General features: G+C 42.9%; 1 protein-coding gene across 1 annotated transcript in view; it reads left to right on the forward strand.

Moving 5' to 3' along the window:
• kcnq1.1 (potassium voltage-gated channel, KQT-like subfamily, member 1.1) overlaps positions 1–8,752 on the forward strand; it is a 49,043-nt gene that overhangs the window by 1,157 nt on the left and 39,134 nt on the right.

Here is an 8,752-nt window from a genome sequence, read left to right on the forward strand (position 1 = left end):
TTTACTACACTACAAACATTTACTACACTACAAGCATTTCGCTACACTACAAACATTTACTACGCTACAAGCATTCTACTACACTACAAGCATTTACTACACTACAAGCATATCACTACACTACAAGCATTTACTACACTACAAGTATTTACTACACTACAAGCATATCACTACACTACAAGCATTTCGCTACATTACAAGCATTTCGCTACATTACAAGCATTTCGCTTCACTACAGGCATTTTACTATACTAGAAGCATTTTACTACACTAAAAGCATTTCGCTACATGACAAGCATTTCGCTACATTACAAGCATTTGCTACACTACAAGAATTTCATTACATTACAAGCATTTCGCTAAACTACAAGAATTTCATTACATTACAAGCATTTCGCTACATTACAAGCATTTCTCTACATTACAAGCATTTCATTACATTACAAGCATTTCGCTACATTACAAGCATTTAGCTACATTACAAGCATTTCATTACATTACAAGCATTTCTCTACATTACAAGCATTTCACTACACTACAAGCATGTCGCCTACACTACAAGCATTTCGCTACACTACAAGCATGTCGCTACACTACAAGCATTTTGCTACATTACAAGCATTTCACTACACTACAAGCATATCGCTACACTACAAGCATTTACTACACTACAAACATTTACTACACTACAAACATTTACTACACTCGCAATATCATCTGCTAACCAGCTGTTTGTGACCAATAAAATTATATTTTATTTGATAACTGATAAAGGAGTATATGGTTTAGGAAGGGTTGACGGTTTAGGAAGGGTTGACGGTTTAGGAAGGGTTGACGGTTTAGGAAGGGTTGATGGTTTAGGAAGGGTTGACGGTTTAGGAAGGGTTGACGGTTTAGGAAGGGTTGATGGTTTAGGAAGGGATGGTGGTTTAGGAAGGGTTGATGGTTTAGGAAGGGTTGATGGTTTAGGAAGGGTTGATGGTTTAGGAAGGGTTGGTGGTTTGGGAAGGGTTGATGTTTTGGGAAGGGTTGATGGTTTAGGAAGGGTTGATGGTTTAGGAAGGGTTGATGGTTTAGGAAGGGTTGATGGTTTAGGAAGGGTTGATGGTTTAGGAAGAGTTGATGGTTTAGGAAGGGTTGATGGTTTAGGAAGGGTTGATGGTTTAGGAAGGGTTGATGGTTTAGGAAGGGTTGATGGTTTAGGAAGGGTTGGTGGTTTGGGAAGGGTTGATGGTTTAGGAAGGGTTGATGGTTTAGGAAGGGTGGTGGTTTAGGAAGGATTGATGGTTTAGGAAGGGTTGACGGTTTAGGAAGGGTTGATGGTTTAGGAAGGGTTGGTGGTTTAGGAAGGGTTAATGGTTTAGGAAGGGTTGGTGGTTTGGGAAAGGTTGATGGTTTAGGAAGGGTTGGTGGTTTAGGAAGGGTTGATGGTTTAGGAAGAGTTGATGGTTTCGGAAGGGTTGGTGGTTTGGGAAGGGTTGATGGTTTAGGAAGGGTTGATGGTTTGGGAAGGGTTGATGGTTTAGGAAGGGTTGATGGTTTAGGAAGGGTTGATGGTTTAGGAAGGGTTGATGGTTTAGGAAGGGTTGATGGTTTAGGAAGGGTTGATGGTTTGGGAAGGGTTGATGGTTTAGGAAGTGTTGAAGGACAGTAGATGAACACAATGGGGTATTTTGTTATGGCAAACACATAGGAACCGGAGGGGAGGTCGAATGCCGATTAAATGGGAACAATGTTTAACACGGAACAAATCAAAATTCAAATCAAATGTTTTTTTTGTCACATGCTTCATAAAACAACAGGTTTAGTCTAACTTTGAAATGCTTATTTACATTCCCTTCCCAACATTGCAGGAACGATGATCCTGTCATGTTTCATACATATTTCATACAACCTAAATGACGACAAAGGCATTCATTTCCAGAGCCACGAGAACAGTCTAGGATATGAATCTATTTGACAGGTTTTCCCTTTTCCTAGATGTTAGCAGCGTGCTTTGGCTTTCAAACCAGGTTCTAATTTTCAAGGCAAGATGATAATGTTTCACTGTACAACAATGTAACAAAGGGCACTACAGAGGGTAGTGCGTACGGCCCAGTACATCACTTGGGCCAAGCTTCCTGCCATCCAGAACCTATATACTAGGCGTTGTCAGAGGAAAGCCCCCCAAAGTGTCAGAGACACCAGTCACCCAAGTCATAGACTGTTGTCTCTGCTACCAGAGCGCCAAGTCTAGGAACAAAAGTCTCCTTAACAGCTTGTACCCCCCAAGCCATAAGCCTGCTGACCAATTAATCAAATGGCCACCAGACTATTTACATTGACCCCCCTTTTGTTTTGTACACTGTTGCTACTCACTGTTTATTATCTCTGCAGAGTCACTTCACCCCTACCTACATGTACACTGCTGCTACTGGCTGTTTATTATCTAGGCAGAGTCACTTCACCCTACCTACATGTACACTGCTGCTACTCACTGTTTATTATCTCTGCAGAGTCACTTCACCCTACCTACATGTACACTGCTGCTACTCACTGTTTATTATCTATGCAGAGTCACTTCACCCTACCTACATGTACACTGCTGCTACTGGCTGTTTATTATCTAGGCAGAGTCACTTCACCCTACCTACATGTACACTGCTGCTACTCACTGTTTATTATCTAGGCAGAGTCACTTCACCCCTACCTACATGTACACTGCTGCTACTGGCTGTTTATTATCTAGGCAGAGTCACTTCACCCTACCTACATGTACACTGCTGCTACTCACTGTTTATTATCTATGCAGAGTCACTTCACCCCTACCTACATGTACACTGCTGCAGAGTACTGGCTGTTTATTATCTATGCAGAGTCACTTCACCCTACCTACATGTACACTGCTGCTACTCACTGTTTATTATCTATGCAGAGTCACTTCACCCTACCTACATGTACACTGCTGCTACTCACTGTTTATTATCTATGCATAGTCACTTCACCCTACCTACATGTACACTGCTGCTACTCACTGTTTATTATCTATGCAGAGTCACTTCACCCTACCTACATGTACACTGCTGCTACTCACTGTTTATTATCTAGGCAGAGTCACTTCACCCTACCTACATGTACACTGCTGCTACTCGCTGTTTATTATCTATGCAGAGTCACTTCACCCCTACCTACATGTACACTGCTGCTACTCACTGTTTATTATCTATGCAGAGTCACTTCACCCCTACCTACACGTACACTGCTGCTACTCACTGTTTATTATCTAGGCAGAGTCACTTCACCCTACCTACATGTACACTGCTGCTACTCGCTGTTTATTATCTAGGCAGAGTCACTTCACCCCTACCTACATGTACACTGCTGCTACTCGCTGTTTATTATCTAGGCAGAGTCACTTCACCCTACCTACATGTACACTGCTGATACTCACTGTTTATTATCTATGCAGAGTCACTTCACCCTACCCACATGTACACTGCTGCTACTCGCTGTTTATTATCTAGGCAGAGTCACTTCACCCTACCTACATGTACACTGCTGCTACTCACTGTTTATTATCTATGCAGAGTCACTTCACCCCTACCTACACGTACACTGCTGCTACTCGCTGTTTATTATCTAGGCAGAGTCACTTCACCCCTACCTACATGTACACTGCTGCTACTCGCTGTTTATTATCTATGCAGAGTCACTTCACCCCTACCTACATGTACACTGCTGCTACTCACTGTTTATTATCTATGCAGAGTCACTTCACCCTACCTACATGAACACTGCTGCTACTCACTGTTTATTATCTAGGCAGAGTCACTTCATCCCTACCTACATGTACACTGCTGCTACTCACTGTTTATTATCTATGCAGAGTCACTTCACCCTACCTACACGTACACTACTGCTACTCACTGTTTATTATCTATGCAGAGTCACTTCACCCCTACCTACATGTACACTACTGCTACTGGCTGTTTATTATCTAGGCAGAGTCACTTCACCCTACCTACATGTACACTGCTGATACTCACTGTTTATTATCTATGCAGAGTCACTTCACCCTACCTACATGTACACTGCTGCTACTGGCTGTTTATTATCAATGCAGAGTCACTTCACCCTACCTACATGTACACTGCTGCTACTGGCTGTTTATTATCTATGCAGAGTCACTTCACCCTACCTACATGTACACTGCTGCTACTCACTGTTTATTATCTAGGCAGAGTCACTTCACCCTACCTACATGTACACTGCTGCTACTCACTGTTTATTATCTAGGCAGAGTCACTTCACCCTACCTACATGTACACTGCTGCTACTCACTGTTTATTATCTAGGCAGAGTCACTTCACCCCTACCTACATGTACACTGCTGCTACTGGCTGTTTATTATCTATGCAGAGTCACTTCACCCTACCTACATGTACACTGCTGCTACTCACTGTTTATTATCTATGCAGAGTCACTTCACCCTACCTACATGTACACTGCTGCTACTCACTGTTTATTATCTATGCAGAGTCACTTCACCCCTACCTACATGTACACTGCTGCTACTTGTTTATTATCTAGGCAGAGTCACTTCACCCTACCTACATGTACACTGCTGCTACTCACTGTTTATTATCTATGCAGAGTCACTTCACCCTACCTACATGTACACTGCTGCTACTCACTGTTTATTATCTATGCAGAGTCACTTCACCCTACCTACATGTACACTGCTGCTACTCACTGTTTATTATCTAGGCAGAGTCACTTCACCCTACCTACATGTACACTGCTGCTACTGGCTGTTTATTATCTATGCAGAGTCACTTCACCCCTACCTACATGTACACTGCTGCTACTCACTGTTTATTATCTATGCAGAGTCACTTCACCCCTACCTACATGTACACTGCTGCTACTGCTACTAGGCAGAGTCACTTCACCCCTTTGTACACTTATCTGTTTATTATCTAGCAGAGTCACTTCACCCCTACCTACATGTACACTGCTGCTACTCACTGTTTATTATCTAGGCAGAGTCACTTCACCCTACCTACATGTACACTGCTGATACTCACTGTTTATTATCTATGCAGAGTCACTTATACCCACATGTACACTGCTACTGCATTATCTAGTCACTTCACCCTACCTACATGTACACTGCTGCTACTCACTGTTTATTATCTAGGCAGAGTCACTTCACCCTACCTACATGTACACTGCTGCTACTCACTGTTTATTATCTAGGCAGAGTCACTTCACCCCTACCTACATGTACACTGCTGCTACTCACTGTTTATTATCTAGGCAGAGTCACTTCACCCTACCTACATGTACACTGCTGCTACTGGCTGTTTATTATCTATGCAGAGTCACTTCACCCTACCTACATGTACACTGCTGCTACTCACTGTTTATTATCTATGCAGAGTCACTTCACCCCTACCTACATGTACACTGCTGCTACTGGCTGTTTATTATCTATGCAGAGTCACTTCACCCTACCTACATGTACACTGCTGCTACTCACTGTTTATTATCTATGCAGAGTCACTTCACCCTACCTACATGTACACTGCTGCTACTCACTGTTTATTATCTAGGCAGAGTCACTTCACCCTACCTACATGTACACTGCTGCTACTCACTGTTTATTATCTATGCAGAGTCACTTCACCTACCTACATGAACACTGCTGCTACTCACTGTTTATTATCTAGGCAGAGTCACTTCATCCCTACCTACATGTACACTGCTGCTACTCACTGTTTATTATCTATGCAGAGTCACTTCACCCTACCTACATGTACACTGCTGCTACTCACTGTTTATTATCTATGCAGAGTCACTTCACCCCTACCTACATGTACACTACTGCTACTGGCTGTTTTTATTATCTAGGCAGAGTCACTTCACCCTACCTACATGTACACTGCTGCTACTCACTGTTTATTATCTATGCAGAGTCACTTCACCCTACCTACATGTACACTGCTGCTACTGGCTGTTTATTATCTAGGCAGAGTCACTTCACCCCTACCTACATGTACACTGCTGCTACTCACTGTTTATTATCTATGCAGAGTCACTTCACCCTACCTACATGTACACTGCTGCTACTCACTGTTTATTATCTATGCAGAGTCACTTCACCCCTACCTACATGTACACTGCTGCTACTCACTGTTTATTATCTATGCAGAGTCACTTCACCCTACCTACATGTACACTGCTGCTACTCACTGTTTATTATCTATGCAGAGTCACTTCACCCTACCTACATGTACACTGCTGCTACTCACTGTTTATTATCTAGGCAGAGTCACTTCACCCCTACCTACATGTACACTGCTGCTACTGGCTGTTTATTATCTATGCAGAGTCACTTCACCCTACCTACATGTACACTGCTGCTACTGGCTGTTTATTATCTATGTAAAGTCACTTCACCCCTACCTACATGTACACTGCTGCTACTCACTGTTTATTATCTAGGCAGAGTCACTTCACCCTACCTACATGTACACTGCTGCTACTGGCTGTTTATTATCTATGCAGAGTCACTTCACCCCTACCTACATGTACACTGCTGCTACTCACTGTTTATTATCTATGCAGAGTCACTTCACCCCCCTACATGTACACTGCTGCTACTGGCTGTTTATTATCTATGCAGAGTCACTTCACTACCTACATGTACACTGCTACTCACTGTTTATTATCTATGCAGAGTCACTTCACCCCCTACCTACATGTACACTGCTGCTACTCACTGTTTATTATCTATGCAGAGTCACTTCACCCCTACCTACATGTACACTGCTGCTACTCACTGTTTATTATCTATGCAGAGTCACTTCACCCTACCTACATGTACACTGCTGCTACTCACTGTTTATTATCTATGCAGAGTCACTTCACCCTACCTACATGTACACTGCTGCTACTGGCTGTTTATTATCTATGCAGAGTCACTTCACCCTACCTACATGTACACTGCTGCTACTCGCTGTTTATTATCTATGCAGAGTCACTTCACCCTACCTACATGTACACTGCTGCTACTCACTGTTTATTATCTATGCAGAGTCACTTCACCCTACCTACATGTACACTGCTGCTACTCACTGTTTATTATCTAGGCAGAGTCACTTCACCCCTACCTACATGTACACTGCTGCTACTCACTGTTTATTATCTATGCAGAGTCACTTCACCCTACCTACATGTACACTGCTGCTACTGGCTGTTTATTATCTATGCAGAGTCACTTCACCCTACCTACATGTACACTGCTGCTACTCTACTCACTGTTTATTATCTAGGCAGAGTCACTTCACCCTACCTACATGTACACTGCTGCTACTGGCTGTTTATTATCTATGCAGAGTCACTTCACCCTACCTACATGTACACTGCTGCTACTCACTGTTTATTATCTAGGCAGAGTCACTTCACCCCTACCTACATGTACACTGCTGCTACTCACTGTTTATTATCTATGCAGAGTCACTTCACCCCTACCTACATGTACACTGCTGCTACTCACTGTTTATTATCTATGCAGAGTCACTTCACCCCCTACCTACATGTACACTGCTGCTACTCACTGTTTATTATCTATGCAGAGTCACTTCACCCTACCTACATATACACTGCTGCTACTCACTGTTTATTATCTATGCAGAGTCACTTCACCCTACCTACATGTACACTGCTGCTACTCGCTGTTTATTATCTAGGCAGAGTCACTTCACCCTACCTACATGTACACTGCTGCTACTCACTGTTTATTATCTAGGCAGAGTCACTTCACCCTACCTACATGTACACTGCTGCTACTCACTGTTTATTATCTAGGCAGAGTCACTTCACCCCTACCTACATGTACACTGCTGCTACTCACTGTTTATTATCTATGCAGAGTCACTTCACCCTACCTACATGTACACTGCTGCTACTCGCTGTTTATTATCTATGCAGAGTCACTTCACCCTACCTACATGTACACTGCTGCTACTCACTGTTTATTATCTAGGCAGAGTCACTTCACCCTACCTACATGTACACTGCTGCTACTGGCTGTTTATTATCTATGCAGAGTCACTTCACCCCCTACCTACATGTACACTGCTGCTACTCACTGTTTATTATCTATGCAGAGTCACTTCACCCTACCTACATGTACACTGCTGCTACTCGCTGTTTATTATCTATGCAGAGTCACTTCACCCTACCTACATGTACACTGCTGCTACTCACTGTTTATTATCTATGCAGAGTCACTTCACCCTACCTACATGTACACTGCTGCTACTCACTGTTTATTATCTAGGCAGAGTCACTTCACCCCTACCTACATGTACACTGCTGCTACTCGCTGTTTATTATCTATGCAGAGTCACTTCACCCTACCTACATGTACACTGCTGCTACTCGCTGTTTATTATCTATGCAGAGTCACTTCACCCTACCTACATGTACACTGCTGCTACTCGCTGTTTATTATCTATGCAGAGTCACTTCACCCTACCTACATCTACACTGCTGCTACTCACTGTTTATTATCTATGCAGAGTCACTTCACCCCTACCTACATGTACACTGCTGCTACTCACTGTTTATTATCTATGCAGAGTCACTTCACCCTACCTACATGTACACTGCTGCTACTCACTGTTTATTATCTATGCAGAGTCACTTCACCCTACCTACATCTACACTGCTGCTACTGTCTGTTTATTATCTAGGCAGAGTCACT

Source organism: Oncorhynchus masou, chromosome 2 (genome assembly GCF_036934945.1).
Source record: "Oncorhynchus masou masou isolate Uvic2021 chromosome 2, UVic_Omas_1.1, whole genome shotgun sequence".
Classification (NCBI taxonomy): domain Eukaryota; kingdom Metazoa; phylum Chordata; class Actinopteri; order Salmoniformes; family Salmonidae; genus Oncorhynchus; species Oncorhynchus masou.